Here is an 18,970-nt window from a genome sequence, read left to right on the forward strand (position 1 = left end):
AGACACTTACCAAATAGTACAAATATTCTACCAAGGTGTCAACGTTGCTACACGAAAAGACATCGACATAACAGCCGGTGGATCCATTATGAAGAAAACCGCAACTGAAGCTTACAAAATTATTGATAACACAGCCTCCCACTCGCATGAGTGTCACCAAGAAAAAGATATCTTTCGATCATCTAAAGCGGCTAGAGCCGATTCTAGCCATGACTTTGATTCCGTTTCCGCAAAAATAGATGCTTTCGAAAGACGAATGGAAAAGATGAATAAAGATATTCACGCAATACGAATCAGTTGTGAGCAATGCGGTGGACCACACTTATTGAAAGATTGTCACATTGAACCAACGATGGAACAACGAGAGAATGTTTCCTATATGAACCAAAGGCCTGGAAATAATTATCAAAATAATTATCAACCGCCAAAGCTAAACTTCAATCGAAATCAAAACATTCTTTACAATCCAAAAGGACCCGAAAATAACTGGTATAACCAACAAGGTCCGAATAACCAACCAACTCAAAACAACACTTTCAATCAACAAAGACCTGGTTTATATAAACCACAACAACAAACCGAAGAGAAAAAGTCAAATATGGAAGACGTGGTATTCAAGCTAGTTGAATCTCAAACACAATTTATTGAAACTCAAACCCAAACGAACGAGAGATTTGATCAGTCATTAAGAACTCAACAAGCTTCCATTTTGAATCTAGAAAAACACGTAGGTACTCTTGCTAGCATGATGAGTGAGAGGGAACAAGGAAAGCTACCGAGTAATACTGAAGTAAATCCTCGGAATGAGAATGTTAATATGGTTTCAACGAATTCTGAAAAACCAGCACCAGAAGATGGGAAGGTTTTAGATGAGAGTAACAATGAAGAAGTTACACCACCACCACCCGAGTATGTAAAGTCAGTGGTGGCACCATACAAACCACCCATCCCGTTTCCAAGAAAAGGAGTTGAGTATGAGCAAGTGATAGGTAATAAAGATTATGATACCTCTGGAAAGAAGAAGAAGAAAAAGAATAAGAAAGTACAAGAAACAAAAGCCGTAGAAGTAAACCCGGTGAATACAGTTCCACCAAAACCTCCACCTAGGGTAGGTGATCCGGGTGAATTTATTGTTCCTTGTCTACTTAGCGATTGTGTCATGTATGATGCACTAGCAGATTTAGGTGCAAGTGTGAGTGTTATGCCTCTTTCATTATATAAGAGATTAGGTGTAGGTGAGTTAAGTCCAACGGATATGAGTGTTCGACTCTTTGATCAAACCATTAAGCACCCAGTTGGAATTGCTGACAACCTACCCGTTCAAGTAGGTAATTTAACCTTTCTAGTCGAATTTATTGTCATTGACATAGAAGAGGACCCAAACGTTCCTCTAATTTTAGGTCGACCATTCTTTGCGTCCACCGGGGCGTTATTTGATGTAGGAAATGGAAGAATGACACTTAAAAGTGGTGACAAATCTATCACCTTTATGATTCGAAAGTCTAAATCTCCACCAACCAAAACCATTGAACAAAAAAAAACGATTGGTAGTAACCATGTTGTTTTACCAACTCCAGCGGTAGTGCTAAACAATAATGAAACGCCTAAGTGTGGGGAAAATGAAGTAACACCTAATGATGACTTGATAATAAAGAACCCCGTTGTTGATACGAAATTAAATGATCCCGTTATTAATAGTTCAATGAAGAAACTTATTAAACGGATTCGCGATGCTAGAACCAAGGGGAACTTTAAGTTATGTAACCGTTTAGTATCCAATCTATCACCTAAAGAAAAGGAGAAACTAGTTGAAATTGTGGATATTACACAGGAATCCGACCAATGGCTTAAAGAAAAAGTCACGGATATGCAAGTTGATTATGGACCAAGAGAAATTGACGATGAAGTTAATCACAATTTCAACACCACAGCTACCTAAGTGTGGGGAGATTCAAATGTTCTAAAAAGAAGACGATGTTATCTAGAATTAGTTATTCTGTTCTCGTGTAGTTCCGAGAATGGAATCCGATTGGTCTTTTCCGCTAGCAGACACTAAAGAACTAGTTTTCTCCCTCCATTCTGAATTTTTATTTTTTTTAGGTTTTATTTGAAATTAATATGCATTTTAATTTATGTTTTATTGTGATTTTAAAAAACAAAATTTACTTTATTTCTTTAAGTTAAAAATATGATTTTTAAAATTCGTCGTAAGTTGAACACTAGGTCATTGAACCGAAATTGCTTTACCCGAGGGTGGGACGGCAAATTTTGTTATCATTATTTTTAATTTTATTGATCTAAAGTATGCCAAAAAGATATTAGACTTTATAAATTTTTGAACGTGGGGTAATATACCCAACTTCAAAAATATGTATATATATGTTTTTATTTTATATTATGTACAAAACAGGGTAGAACAACGCACTTTCAAAGACTAACATTAAGTTCAGCAATAGCTACTGATTTTGACGACAAGAAGCAAAATATCAAATGTGATGTAAAATAATATGCTTACAAACTGAGTATTTTTAATCACTTTTCTACACTAATCACCCTCATGAATTTATAATTATAGTCTGATTTCATGCAAATGAGGGCATTGCATGATCTCAAGTGTGGGGAAGGGTTATAAATTCTCTCGGGTTTGCACTTAGTTTATTTGCCAAATTTTGTGAAAATTTGAAAATTTTCAACTAAATGAATTTAAAATCATGTTTATACATATTTATGAACGGTGAAAACTAGGTGATAATACCGAAATTATCGTTACCTCGAAAAGGACATAAATTGAGAAACACCCTAAAACGCTTGAATTCATTTAAAATGAAATAAAAGAAAATAAAAAGGCAAAGAAAGAAACTAAGTGTGGGAAGAATGTACCAAGTTATTCAATTTAAAACATATATCACATATTTTTGTACAAGATTATTGCAGGTACTTTTGCTTTGGACGATACTAATCAGTTTTACCCGGTTTACTGTAATACATTTGAAAGAAAGATGGATCTACACGATGAATCAATTCCATCATTAAAAGGAAGTAAAGTCTTCCGAAAAAGACACGCGCTTCTTGATTTAGGTCATGAAGTTGTCGTCCAGACCAGCTGTAGGTTGACGAAAAATCTAGAAAAGTCATCTCTAAAATCAGCAGGAAATCCACGGACCTCAGCATCAAACAGGGTTGCCAAGTGGTCAGATTTATCCTAACCATGAGAAGGATTTATCTCGTACAATGGGGAGGCACCGTGCAAATTAGCTTGATAAGACTAATGAATCAGATCCCCAGAAAAGGATAATCTCCTTAAAGATTAAAAATCAGCTTTTAAGACTGATAATACTCAATCCTAGAGATTGACCTTAAAGATTGAGAATTCAAACTCATGGAATTCGATGATATCTAAACTCGAGCTTGAACGAGAAAATATTTTGATCAAAAATACAAACCGATTTTTTTTCTGAAAAACCATTTTCAATGCGTTCATTACCAATGAACGTAAAATCCTGAGAATTCATCAGAATTCATTAGGTCACCTGAACCAAATCGGGTGTCAACCGTAAGAACGGTGGTTGCATAGCATGGTCGGAGACAGGACCTTGTGCCAGACCGAAAAATTATAGGATGATCTTTACTATCGCTCCTACCAAGGATAGTTCTAGCATCCGACACGTTAATAAGACCATAATCATCTGCATGGCACGGGACATTGCCTTAACAGTTTCTTGTTCATCGCTTTCCTTTACAACCGGACGGTAGTTTGCCGAAAGGTAATATACGGGACAAGTAAACTGGACGTGTTGCTTTCCTAATACAAGGTTAGCAAGTGGGTAACACAAAACCACAAGTGTTGAGCTAAAATTTTCAAATCTGAAACCCACACAACCCACAAAAATATTTTGCAAACACCGGTGAAGGGTTATTCCGGAAAACTTATCTAGGGTAAAAGCTAGATTAAATTTTCAAAAAGATCAAATGTTTTCATAAAGATCCAATTTCCTTAAGGATCTACATTTTAATAGTCATGTGGGACTGTAAACCACCTTTCAAATGTGCACTTTGCTTTGGAAACCGAAAGTAAATCGGCTATTTGATTGCAAGTGTCGTTGACCTAAACCCGAGGCAACTGTGGATGACACACCCACCTTTAACCATCATTACTGTCATTGTTTATACCGCTATATCAAAATCACTGATGTACAAAGTGTGATGAATAAAAAAGTGATTCATGTATGTTTTTATTTCAAGTTCTGTATTGCTTGAGGACAAGCAACGCTCAAGTGTGGGGATATTTGATAGTGCTCCAAATGAACATATATTTAGTAGCAATATCGTTCCAATATGTAAAGTTTTTAAATGTAATTTCCTTATTTTTAGTTGTAATAGTTAAATAAATAAGTGCGAAGACGAAAGACGCAAATCGCTCGAAAATGAAGATTTAAAGACAAAAACAAAGATTTGAAAGACCAAAACGTCCAAAAAGCTCAAATGTACAAGATACAATTAAAAAGGTTCAAATTATTGATGAAGAACGTCTAAAAATGACAAGAGTACAAGTTACAAAACGCAAAGTACACGATATAAAGTAGTACGCAAGGACGTTCGAAAATCCGGAACCGGGACATGAGTCAACTCTCAACGCTCGACGCAACGGTGTAAAAATTACGAGTCAACTATGCACAAGAATAAAATATAATATTTAAATAATTCATAATAAGAATAATATTAAATAATAAAAAGTTGTTAATTGAGCATAGTTCAGGGGTCGTAAGCGAAAATTCAATTTAACATTTTGCCTATATAAGGCAACGTATTACGATCAATTAAAGACACCCTTTTCTATCCTAAATCCCTTTTCTATATCTAATATCAATATCTATAATTCTCTATCATAATGTTAATGTAATAAGATATAACAATAATCTTAATTTTAAGTTTAAATTATGATAATAATAAGATTTATGATAGAGATCGTTTGAGTATGTAAGTCGAAATTCTGTCCGTGTAACGCTACGCTATTTTTAATCATTGTAAGTTATGTTCAACCTTTTTATATTAATGTCTCGTAGCTAAGTTATTATTATGCTTATTTAAAACGAAGTAATCATGATGTTGGGCTAATTACTAAAATTGGGTAATTGGGCTTTGTACCATAATTAAGGTTTGGGCAAAAGACCGACACTTGTGGAAATTGGACTATTGACTATTAATAGATGGGGGGTATTGTCTAATTGAGTGACAACTCATTGGAGTCTGTCGAACCTATCTTCAAATTAATTATCCTAATAATTAATAATGATTATGGTTGTCCTATTTAGTGACGTTCATATGGAATCTATTATAATCATTTAATTAATTATTCGGGTTGGGTAATTGATTATTCAAACTGATCAAGTGGGTAAATTAATATTCATATCTAATCAAAACAGGGGTAGATTACATACAGTGATAACTGGTGTAATTGTTGACAGAAGTGATAACTGCGTCACAGTTTAAATCCTTAATTAGTTGGAATATTTGACTTCGGGTATAAGGGTAATTTGACGAGGACACTTGCACTTTATATTTATGACCGATGGACTATTATGGATAAAAACCAGATAGGTATCAAATAAACCATGACAAAGGACAATTAACCCGAGTAACAATTAATTAAAATCAAAACGTCAAACATCATGATTACGAAAGTTTAAATAAGCATAATCCTTTTATTTCATATTCTATCACAATTTTATTTATTGTTATTTTATTTATCGTCATTTATTTATTTTACGCACTTTAATTATTGTCATTTATCTTTACGCTTAAAATATAAAATCGACAAACCGGTCATTAAACGGTAAAAACCCCCCTTTTATAATAATATTACTACTTATATATATATATATTTATATAAATATAGTTTTATAAAAATATAGTACGTAATCACTAGCTCCCTGTGGAACGAACCGGACTTACTAAAAACTACACTACTCTACGATTAGGTACACTGCCTATAGTGTTGTAGCAAGGTTTAGGTATATCCCATCCGTAAATTAATAAAACTTGTGTCATATTTTGTAGTATTTCCTAGTAAAAATAATACTATTTCGTATACACCTCGCATAACATCAGAAAGTTAAAACCGCGATATATTAATCCTTTTGAAACCTTGGGGCGTATTGGAACCGCTCCTACCGTTTAGAACTTCCGACTCAATTAAGTTTCCGTTTACCCTACGTTCCATGCAAAAAACTTAGAGACGTGTCCTACGGAACAGGAACGTGCTACTCTCCTAGATAAACTTACTATTGATGGCAAACTCCCCTTCATGAGAAACTGGTTGAAATTGTGGATTGTAAAACCAAGTCTTAATACAAACTGAGATCTCGACTGTCAAAATTTGTGGGAATGCACAAGGACGTATCTTCACTTATTCATAGCATTGAAACACTAGGTCTCGAGTAAGAAACAGCGACTATTGCTTCCAACTAAATTTCGGGACGAAATTTCTTTTAAGGTGTGAGTAATGTAACATCCCGCATTTTTCCGTTAAATTATTTTAACGCCCGTCTTTTTATTTTAATAATATCCTCAGTATCTCGATTCGTATCCTCCATTAGCTTACATTCTTAAAATATTTTCGTCATTTGGATTATAACATCTCTCGTTCTCTCGTGTAATTTAAAAATATTCGTTCGGTTAATTCCCGCACCCGATTACAAACTTGAGGGACTAAACTTGCCAAAGTGTCAAAGATTTGACTAGGTCAAAGGAGTCAAACACCACCTCCTCCATTCATTATTTTCATTTTCATTTTCATTTTCTTCTCATACTTTCACATTTTCTCTAAATTCTCCAAACAAAGAATTCATCATCCATTCATGATCTAGCAAGTGTTTCACAAAACAAATTACAAAACAAATTACATATTTGGAATCCTCCCTTCATCCTCTTCGAATTGATACCAATTTCATCTCATTTGAGTAACTTTCTAAAATAACTAGATTTTGTGTTCTTGATGTTTTTGAATTATAAAAGTGTTAATTAGTGTCTATGGCTCGTGTATAACATGAATATATGTTTTGTTTGTTCGATTTATTGATTAGAGTAACTAGTTTGAACACTTGAAAATGGGTTTGCTTAATCTTTGATTTTGGAAGATTAAATGTTGTTAAATTGTTAAAGTTCATGTTTTAATTGTGTTACTAGTATCACTAGCTTCGTTATGATGCGTAGGTTGATTAAGAAAACTTCAAATACATGATTTGTGATTTTTGTGAATTTTGATTAGGGTTTGATGAACTTGAAATGAAATTTTGATACTTTGGATGCCATGAAATGTTGTTAGTAAGTGTTTAGTTGTATTGCATGAGTAATTACCTTCGAAACGGCATATCACATGTGTGGATTGGATTCCCGAATCATGTAATGCATTTCAAGAACTTGAAACTTTGAAAATGGACCTTGAATGACCACTTGGCGAGAAATCGGTTATTGTAAATGATGTTTTCGCTTGATGAAAAGTAGTTAGTTGTGTTCCTTGTCAAAATACCTTTCCGATGATATAAGATACATGTTTTGGTTGTTTGCGGGTCATAAATGGTGATTGTTTGAAGTTAGGTTCGTGCATAAAACTTAAAAACTGCCAGATTTCTCTGCACAGGTAATGGCGCGGCGCGCCATATACCCGCGCGGCGCGCCAATGTAGGCTGTCCAACTTTGTCCATTTTTGGAAAATGTTTGCTATGCTACGCACCTCCGATTCACATGAGACTTGTTCTAACATGCTTATACATGAATAAAAACCTCAGAAAAATAGTTCGGGACCCGACCCGAATGTGTTGACTTTTTCGTTGACTTTGACCGACCAATGTTTGACTTTTTGTCAAACTTAACCAAATAATTATGCAATCTTTCTAACATGATTCTTTACTTGTATCTTGCATGAAACTTGACAATTTGATTCACATGCTATATAATCGAGTCGTAACGAGCCATAGGACTAATTGAACATCTTTGACCGATCGTGTTTACCGTTATTGATACAACCCTATTTGTTTAGGTCAAGACTAGCTTTGTCTTTGCACTCGTTTACTTGTTGAAGTACTTTATTACTCTTGCACTCAAGGTGAGATCATAGTCCCACTTTTACTCTTTTGAACTTATATTTGGGATGAGAAAACATAAACGTTTCTTCTTAACTAAGTGAACACAAGTACAGGAAAACAAACATTCTACATACGAGTTTAGAACGAAATCCTCAATTCGATTATCATTAGTTATACTTGCAGGGTGTAAGTGTAGGCGTGAACTTATGTTGTATGGCCATATGGGTTTGACAAACCCTCATCTTGGACGGTTCGCTACCGTCTACGGATGAAATATATTTTCGAGAAACAGTGTTGTTCTAGCACTATTAATGGGGTATCAACGGACGGAACGTTAAGCCTTGATAATTGGGTGCTCGTGAATATTAACTTTTAGAATGTATTACTATTATTTCAACTTTGCAAATCTTGTGGTTCGGCTTACTTTACTTACTCAATTACTTACTTAAACCTATGATTTCACCAACGTTTTCGTTGACAGATTTCTATGTTTTTCTCAGGTCTTTGAACGATATGTGAAACATGCTTCCGCTCATTATTTGATATTTGCATTGGATGTCGAGTATATATGCACTACATGGAGCGTCTTTTGACTTTCTTTAAACTGTGTCGCATAGTATTCACTTGTACTTATAACTTTGTAACGTAACTTTGGATGAACAATTCTTGTAAACTTTGAAACAAATCTTAACTTTTGAAATGAATGCGACATACTTTTGGTCAAACGTTATTTTTAAAGACCTACGACCACGTAACGGGACCTAAGTAGTCGACGCCGTCAATGACGATTTGTAGGGGTCGCTACACATTACTTCTTTCTGTTGACTCTTCAAGATGATAGCGACATATTAGCAAAAGTGAAACCAAGCTTACAATAGGCCTCATTGTGTTCTTGACATCAGGTTTCATTACTGCCTGATCGTACATCATTCCAGGGTTCAATTGGACCTTGACCGTTTGAGATGGGACGATCTGGTGAAAGAAAGTTTTCGAAACTTGTCGTGTAGAAACAATCAATCCATGACTGACTTTGGTTTTCTCGTAAATTTCAAAGCTTGGTGTTGTGCCAAAGTCGTCTAGATTGCCTTCATCTAAGAAATTATCATTTGAGCTGTTGTGATCTTCTGTGTTTTCCAAGTTGTGGTGATTGCTGCTTTCTCCTGCAACTGTTTTTCAAGAATTAGTAGAATGAGGTTAATTGTATATTTAACTTTGGACAGTAATTTATTAAGAATTAGTTGATAATTTGAACCTGTAACCTCTTGCTCCTCTCTCTGAAAATTTGGTGTGTTTTCGACAGGAACTGTCTTGTAATCGTCCCAAATAGTCTGTAGATGTAATTAAAATTAAAATTAATATAATTTGAGGGTTCTAAAAAGCATAAAATAGACCTAGAAGTAATTAAATAACATGTGTGCTTTGTAGATTATATCTTGAACTTCAATTATTAACTGCTAGTAATTTATTAAAGAAAACGATAATTACCATATCAAGATCCTTGTTAGACATGCCAACCCATCTTAAATTCTCAACTACTCGATCATTTCCGAGATGTTCATCGGCACCACTAACTTCAATAGACCTCATATTGTGTTCATCTCCCAGGAACATAAAGGATCCTTCATCTTCCATATGATTGTTGCTAGTGTTATTAGCCGTAAACAAGAATTCATCTGCATGATGACTTGTAAAATTACCTACACCCCAAGTGTTTTGATTGATAAGATCCTGAGAAATTTGAGCAACTGAAAGAATTTCTTGTACTATATCCTGCTGATGACCATTCGTAGTTGCGAATTCAGAGATATTGCTGCTTGTTTGTGGAATATTCATCAAATCCACATAGCTAGTTGCCCCTTGTTGTGGGAGATCTTGTATATGCAATTGTGGCATTGTTAACCTTTGTTGCAGCCTTGCACATTCTAAGGCTATTTCAACCTGAAAAAATGTTGGAAAATGTCATTTAAAAATAAGTATGTTTAGTTACAGAAACTGTTATATCACTATTTTAAATCACTATTAGAGGGTGATTGAGTTAGCCTGACACGGGACCTGAGTTCCTTGCAAAAGGTCTCAAGTTCGGATCCTGCCTAAGACAAATATGTTGTGGTGGCCAGAGAATGGGTAGAAACGATCAGGGAGTAATTCTGCTGGGATGCGTATATCAGAGTACGGGGTCAGATTACTCGCCCTCCCGGTAACACGCACATGAAAAAACCTTCTACCTTTTAAGATAGCTTGATAGGGCTCGACCCATTTATCAAATAGGTATATTAGGGTTTTAGACTGATGATTGGATTCAATAAAGTTCATCTATTGTCATTTTAGTTCAACATGGTATTAGAGCGGGTTTGTATATGCTCTTTAGAACTAGTCGTTTGTGACATCTGGTGAAAGAATTTCATAACATATATATGTTTTGTACCTTAGATGGAGGATAAGACACATTTCCACATGAGTTAGTAATAAAAGATGGATTTGGGAAAGTAAAAGCTTCTTCTGATAGGTACTGCATCCATCTACCATCATTCGCTTCACTTGAGATATATGGAGACGATACATAGTTGATATTAGATGAAGATGAAACCGCCATTAATGGTGTTTGATAATCACATGTCTCCATATCTAGATCACCACCCCTTCCACCTTCTGAATATAAGTCCATGCTTGACGAGTGATCACTCAGCGCTGCAATATTCAAACTCTTCTTAAACACACGGCAAAGTGAATAAGCATCCTGCATCTTTTATACCCCAAAAAAAGAAACACACAATATTGTCGTTACTCGTTAGTTCAATTTTAAATCATGAAAAAATGACATATTAAAGAAGGTTTGTATACCTTGAGGCCGGATTCACTTTCGCATTCACTTTCATCAAGGCGGTACTCGTGCATAACCCAATCGCTACGAGAACCATGTGGTGCTCTCCCTCTATAATAAACTAGGGTTTTCTTCATTCCCACGGCTCGTGATTGTGAATTTACGTTCCTGTCCTTCCCTGTTGCCTTCCAATATCCACCTTTTGTGGCTCGGTTTGTCCTTGATCCGTTAGGGTATTTACGATCTCTTGGACTAAAGAAGTACCACTCTAGATCTTTGCTTGGCAATAATGATTTTCCTGTACCACAAAACATATCAATATTAAAGAAGATAAAAGGAAAAGAAACCATATATGTAAACAACAAAAATAGTACTACTACAATTGCTTCATAATCTTATGATTCTTTTTGTATGAACATGCATGGAATAACACGATTTTATAAAATAAAGTTTTTGCTGTATTAGATTTTGCCAATGTCAGAAAATTAATAAAGAAAAGAAAAGTTGGTAATCATATTTCATATCATATCTATCTTTATATGAACGGTAAGACGTAAGAGTAGTCTAGTATTTCCTCTTTAGTTTATGACTTCAATCTTGTCAGCTAATTACTAAAATTTTGTTCTTATACGAGTTTAGAATATTCGGGGCCCACCTTAATTCCCTTTAAATAAAGGTGACATTCATCATGATCATCTTATGCTCGCTAGATCTTTCAATCATATCATATTTAACTCGTTTGACTGGTCTTGTATGTATAAAAATACAGTGTCGTGTTTATATATATATATATATATATATATATATATATATATATATATATATATATATATATATATATATATATATATATATATAAACCAAAAAAATTTTCTTGATTGTGGTTGAAAGTTATTTATGAATTATTATATGTATAGATTATATATATATTATTTACAATTATTATTATATTATATGAAATAATAAATATAAAATCTAAAAACCTAAACCTGTACGTTTAATATTACTCCGCATGTTAATATATTTTGGGAAGAAAATCTCCATTCCCTATACAAACGAAGATGCCATGTATATATGTGTATGAATTTTGTAATTTAAGTGTCTGCATACATGTAAGATGTTTAATATCAATTTTTTATTTTTTTTTTAAATTTGTGAACACACGGGCTCTTAAATAATTCTTATATTTTTCCTATCTGCAAATCACGAGCTCTTAAACTTAAAATAATTTTTAAAATTTGTCAACACCACGAGCTATTAAAAAATTATTATATTTTTTCTATTTTTTTCATATCGCTATTTACATACCAATTTGAAATGCATATTACATTTTTTTGCACGGTTTTTTACACACCCGTGCAACGCCCGGGCTCAAAAACCTAATATATATATATATATATATATATATATATATATATATATATATATATATATATATATATATATATATATATATATATATATATTGCGAGTAACTTATATGCCAAATAATGTGAAACAGAACAAAAATAAACTCATTTATATTGAACTTTTTCATGTGGCTATCATTTGTATTTGTATTTATATCAATTATTCAAGACTTTTCTTTCCGCTCTATTGATCCCTTTATTATACTACATTTTGATAACAGCATCTCTTGATTATTAATTTGACATTTAGAATACTTTGTTTATCAAAAATTTGCAATCAGCATCCCTCGAAAGGACGCTGTTAGTAAAATGAGGTATATTGCAAATTTGCAATCAATGTCCTTCCGATGGACGCTGATTGCAAAATTTTTATAAACAAAAGATTCTAAATGTCAAATTAATAATAAGGGACGTTGTTAGCAAAATGGGGTATAATAAAGAGACTAATCAAGGCAACAAAAAAAGTCATTATTCAATTATAATAGTCATAACGAACTGAAGCACGCGTAAAAGAACATTGAAGAACCTTCACTTTTATTTCTTTTGCCCTTTTGCAACAAAATAATATTTGAGATAACTAGAAAGCGCATAAATGAATGACTCTTTGACGAGAATCTAGATTTAGTGATCACTTCCCTTGCAATAAAATTTTCATGATCATGCTAATCTATCTTTTTATTTTATGATTTTTTTCTTTATATATGTGGAAATAAATAATACTTGTATACACATATAAAAATATAAATATAAATATACATATATCTTAAAATTTAAATATATGCATAAACACATAATTCAAGTAATTAACGTATTTTTTTTTATTCTAGTATTTTCCAAACATATGCAAATATTATAGTTGTATATGTACATAGAAAATTGTATATATTTGATATTTGATACTTGTATCAACAATAAAGCAACCTAATATTTGATACAAAAAAATTATACAGTATTTTTTATATATATGTAAATGTAAATATATTGCAATTAATTTCATAAATAAAAAGGAAATTTTTAATTTTTAAATTACCATGATTGAAGATATATGTAAATGCAAATGGGTACGTATACCTGGTAAATCCCAGGGTTCGCACTTGTAGAGATCAACTTCAGGGATAACTTCGAGTTCGATTTTACGTCCATTGATTTTTTTTTTGAGATAGTAAGTACAAGTTCTTCATCTGTAGGATGAAAACGGAAACCAGGTGGCAATGAAACTGGAGCCATTTAATATTTAATATCAATATTATTTAGTTAATACTCCAATCCGTATATATATATAACTGCCCTTCGATCAATATTCGGAACCTCGATCTTCTTCTTCTCGTTATAATAACCTTCTCTTGTTGTCCCCAGAAAGATGAAGAAGATAAGGGACAGTACCAGCCTTGATGAGACGCAAATTACACTGCATGAACAATTAAGAAGTTGATATTTAATAATTAATATTATTGGTCATCAACCATTTTAATTTAATTTTAATTTTCATTATATACTTAAAATATACCTAGAGAGACACCTTAGAAGAAGATGTATAAGGGAGAAAGAGGGAATGGAAAGGGGTGGTGTTTGGAGGTTTTAAACCGATGGATGAACAGAAGAGAAGCTTGAAAAAACAAATGGGGTCCGGAACACTTTATCTTTAAAAATATTATTTTTCCCAAACTTAATTGATGCTTTTTTTATTTTGTGGGTCTCGTATGTCTTTATGTATACTCCCTCCTAACAAAAAAAATACTCTTTGTCTTTGTTATAATTATACTGAAGAGACCATAGAATTACGAAATTGTAAAGAATTAATTGTTAAATAATATGTTATAATGACAAATGTTATTTAATCAAAATGTGAATCTTATATAACAACATGTAGTGTAATAGTAAATAACTAGTTTTCGAACCCTCGCTTCGCGCCGAGAGTTCGATTTTCAATGTATTTTATTGCGTTTAGTTTGTAAAATTATTTCATGGTTAACGATGATGTCGTTGAACCGCACCTCGAGTCGAACTAAAATATGTAACCTCTCAATGATTTAAATGTTATTTTAAATTAACAATATATGTGTATATCCGTGTTTCGCTATGAGATTGTTGACTTTTAAAAATTTAATGCAATTAAGCCGTTATCTTATATTAACACTTCGTATGATTTAAGAGTAGAAGATTTACTGAGATATATCCAAAAAATCACTAAATAATTAAAATATAATAATAAGACTCATATGTGTTTGTTGTTAATAGATAAAAATAGTTACGGAGCCTGCGAGTGAAAAATCAACGTGTATGAAAAGTATCCCAAATATTTATCGTTTTTTAAAAAGAATTCGTTTTGCGTATAGTTAGTGACATTGTGTTCGTAAAATTATTTCGAGTTTAACGATGGTGCCGTAAAAATTTAACTCGTTGCGAGCGAGAAGATATGACCCGTTGAATATTTGGGTGGAGTTTATTTAAGATTTTTTATGAAAATGTTGATTTGACACTTTACCCCCTGTTTAGGGGGCGATTTTAATTTTTGAACAAAGTGTGAGCGACTTTTTTGGTGAAATGGAATTTAACAAAAAAAAAAGTTGAAAATAACGAAAATATTCCTGATACTATTCATCATTTTTTGTGTAATAATTAATGAAATTTAACATAAGGTAAAAACGGAGGTAATGGTAACAAAATTGCAAAAAAAAAAAAGTTTCAAATAAATAGTTCTTTTTTTTTGTCTTTTTGTGATTTTCAATTGAATATATATATAATATAGTAATACTTTGTATAAACCTAAATGGAACCACATTCAACATATGTGGTACGCTTTCTTGCATAAAAATTTCACTATAGAAAACATGTCAACGTTGTCACCTGAAAATATAAAAAAACCAAAAATGGCCATAACTTTTGTTTGATCTCATTATATGATTATATGAAAAGCTATCAACAATGGATTCAATATATCTAAACAGAAACGCACCAAGAGTTGTACTACTATATATGATGTATGATTTTTTTTTAAAATAGTAATTTTTATTAAATTAGTTGCAAAAATAGAAAAAGTTCTTTTTTACAAAAATGGTAAAACCGAAGTTTGAAACTTCGATCTTGCCATATCCGAAGTTTCAAACTTCGGTTTTGCATAAGCTGTCAGTGGAAACCCTAAACCGAAGTTTGAAACTTTGGTTTTGCAGGTAAACAGTAAAATCGAAGTTTCAAACTTCGGTTTTGCAGTCTGCATCTCCAACAGTCAATAATGAATTAAAACCTGAAACCCTATTTAGTCAAAATCTGATTTATTATCTTTTTACATTTATTTATATCAGCATTATCATCAACTCAAACACAAACATCACCAAGAACACAATTCAAACAAATCAAAATCAGTTTCAAACACAAACATCACCGAGAACACAATTCAAACAAATCTAAATCAGTTGCATACATCAAAAATTAGAAAAATGTCTATAATTCGTCCATTTAAGGTTCATTTTCTTTGGGGAGGCCAAATTTCATTTCAAAGTAGTTGGTTTACTAGTGATAACACAACAATTAGAAGGAGTTTTGTGTTGAACACCAAGGTTAACTGTATGCAGTTAAACCAAATGGTGTATAATTATGTAGGGGCGAATCAAAGATCACACACCTTGAAAATGATCTTGTGAGTTCTTTTTAATGGAAAGGAATGGAAAAATGAACTTACTGACAATAACACTTTGGAAACAATCTATTTTCTTTCTCAGGATGATCCAAGTTATGAGGCTCAAATTGAAGGAAGTTTTCCAACCACACAAAGTTTAGGTTTTATAGATCTTATTCAAACTGTGGAAGGTGGTCCATCAACATCTCACAACCAGTCAACAGTTGTTGATGATGAACAAGAACGGCGAGATGAAGAACAAGAACGAAGAGATGAAGAACAAAATATAGTAGACTCAGATGATGATATGTCAACTGCAAGAGACGGTACAGTTTCTAATTATAGCGTTGAAAAGAATGTTTCTGGTGACGGAGGTAGAGAAGAGGAAGTGGAACCAAATCCGGAGTGTGCCCCAGTTTCATGTTTCGGGTTTGTTAATCAAGGTGAGGCTAGTAATACTTTTACATTCGATGATGACAAAGAAGCTTCATGGGTTTTTTATGATAAAGAGGCCGGTTTTATTATAAAGGAATAGTGTTCCAGAACAAAGCCAAACTTATATATGCTGTTCGGAAATGGAATATACACAATAATAGAGAAATAGTTGTTACACAAAGCAAGCTGGGTTACTGGTAAGCAAATTGTAGAACAACTAGCTCAAATTATGAAATGTCCCGTTCATATCGATTTATAGACGTTCCATATTAATTGATTTCGTTGCGAGGTTTTGACCTCTATATGAGACGTTTTTCAAAGACTGCATTCGATTTTAAAACAAACCATAACCTTTATTTTATCGATAAAGGTTTAAAAATATTACGACGATTATCAAATAATGATAATCTAAAATATAGCGTTTTCACACGATTATTACATAATGGTTTACAATAATATTATACATCAATTTAAGTCTTCGAATGCAGTTTTTAAACAATATTATACAAGCATGCTGACTCCAACTCTTGTCCATAAATTAGCATGCAACAGCGGAAGCTCTTAATAATCACCTGAGAATAAACATGCTTTAAACGTCAACAAAAATGTTGGTGAGTTATAGGTTTAACCTACATATTTATCAAATCGTAATAATAGACCACAAGATTTCATATTTCCTTTTCTCATAAACAACATGCAATCTGCATAAAAATCATTCATATGATGAACACCTGGTAACCGACCTTAACAGGATGCATATAGAATATCCCCATCATTCCGGGACTCTCATCGGACATGATAAATCGAAGTACTAAAGCATCCGTAACTCGGATGAGGCTTGTTGGGCCAAATAGATCTATCTTTAGGATTCGCGTCAATTGGTGACAATTATAATAAACACCAATTCTTAGGCTACCAAGCTAAAAAGGGGCATATTCGGTTCGATAATTCAACATAGAATGTAATTTTGATCACTTTTTTCTATTTTGTAAAACATTTATAAAACTGCATGTATTCTCATCCCAAAAATAATAGATTTTAAAAGTGGGACTATAACTCACTTTCACAGATTTTTACTTCGTCGGGAAGTAAGACTTGGCCACTGATCGATTCACGAACCTATAACAAATATGTACATATATATCAAAGTATGTTCAAAATATATTTACAATATTTTTAATACGTTTTACTATTTTAAGTTTATTAAGTCAGCTGTCCTCGTTAATAACCTACAACTAGTTGTCCACAGTTAGATGTACAGAAATAAATCGATATATATTATCTTGAATCAATCCACGACCCAGTGTATACACGTCTCAGGCTAGATCACAACTCAAAGTATATATATTTTTGGAATCAACCTCAACCCTGTATAGCTAACTCCAACATTACTGCATATAGAGTGTCTATAGTTGTTCCAAATAATATATATACATGGGTCGATATGATATGTCAAAACATTTGCATACGTGTCTATGGTATCCCAAGATTACATAATATATTATAATACATGTATAATACAATATGAGTTAGCTAGGATATGATTAATATAGATTTGTTACCAATTTTCACGTAGTTACAACAAGCAAAAATATCCAATCTTGTTTTACCCATAACTTCTTCGTTTTAAATCCGTTTTGAGTGATTCAAGTTGCTATGGTTTCATATTGAACTTAAGTTTATGAATCTAAACAGAAAAAGTATAAGTTTATTGTCGGAAATAAATGTTACAAGTCATTTTTGTAAAGGTAGTCATTTCCGTCGAAAGAACGACGTCTAGATGACCATTTTGGAAAACATACTTTCACTTTGAGTTTAACAATGATTTTTGGATATAGTTTCATGTTCATAAGAAAAATCATTTTCCCAGAAGAACAACTTTTAAATCAAAGTGTATCATAGTTTTTAATTAACTAACCCAAAACAGCCCGCGGTGTTACTACGACGGCGTATATCCGGTTTTACGGTGTTTTTCGTGTTTTCAGGTTTTAAATCATTAAGTTAGCATATAATATAGATATATAACATGTGTTTAGTTAATTTTAAAAGTCAATTTAGAAGGATTAACTTTTGTTTGAGAACAAGTTTAGAATTAACTAAACTATGTTCTAGTGATTACAAGTTTAAACCTTCGAATAAGGTAGTTTTATATATATGAATCGAATGATGTTATGAACATCATTACTACCTCAAGTTTAGTAGGTAAACCTACTGGAAATGATGAAAAAATAACTTGAGCTTCAAAGGATCTTTGATGGCTTGGAAGTTCTTGAAATAGAATTATGACACAAAAAACAAGTTCAAGTAAGATTATTACTCGAATTAAGATAGTTATAGTTATAGAAATTGAATTAAAGCTTGAATATGAATATTACCTTGATTTAGAAAGATAACCTACTGTAAATAACAAAGGTTTCTTGATCTTAGATGATTGCTTGGAATGGATCAGGAAACTTGGAAGTAAACTTGTAAACTTGGAAGTGTTCTTGAGTAATTGTTTTTATGATAATTATAGGTAATAACCAAAGCTTGTATTTGATGATTTTTGCTGGAAAAATAGTAACTTAGACGTTCATGGAAGAGTGTGTGTGTTTTGAGAGAGAAT

The 18,970-nt window shown here is 32.5% G+C and overlaps 1 pseudogene; it reads right to left on the bottom strand.

Moving 5' to 3' along the window:
* Positions 1 to 8,845: 8,845 nt before the first annotated feature.
* On the bottom strand, positions 8,846 to 13,541 carry LOC139863059 (NAC domain-containing protein 54-like; annotated as a pseudogene).
* Positions 13,542 to 18,970: the final 5,429 nt, after the last annotated feature.

The sequence above is a fragment of the Rutidosis leptorrhynchoides genome, chromosome 8 (assembly GCF_046630445.1).
Source record: "Rutidosis leptorrhynchoides isolate AG116_Rl617_1_P2 chromosome 8, CSIRO_AGI_Rlap_v1, whole genome shotgun sequence".
Classification (NCBI taxonomy): Eukaryota; Viridiplantae; Streptophyta; class Magnoliopsida; order Asterales; family Asteraceae; genus Rutidosis; species Rutidosis leptorrhynchoides.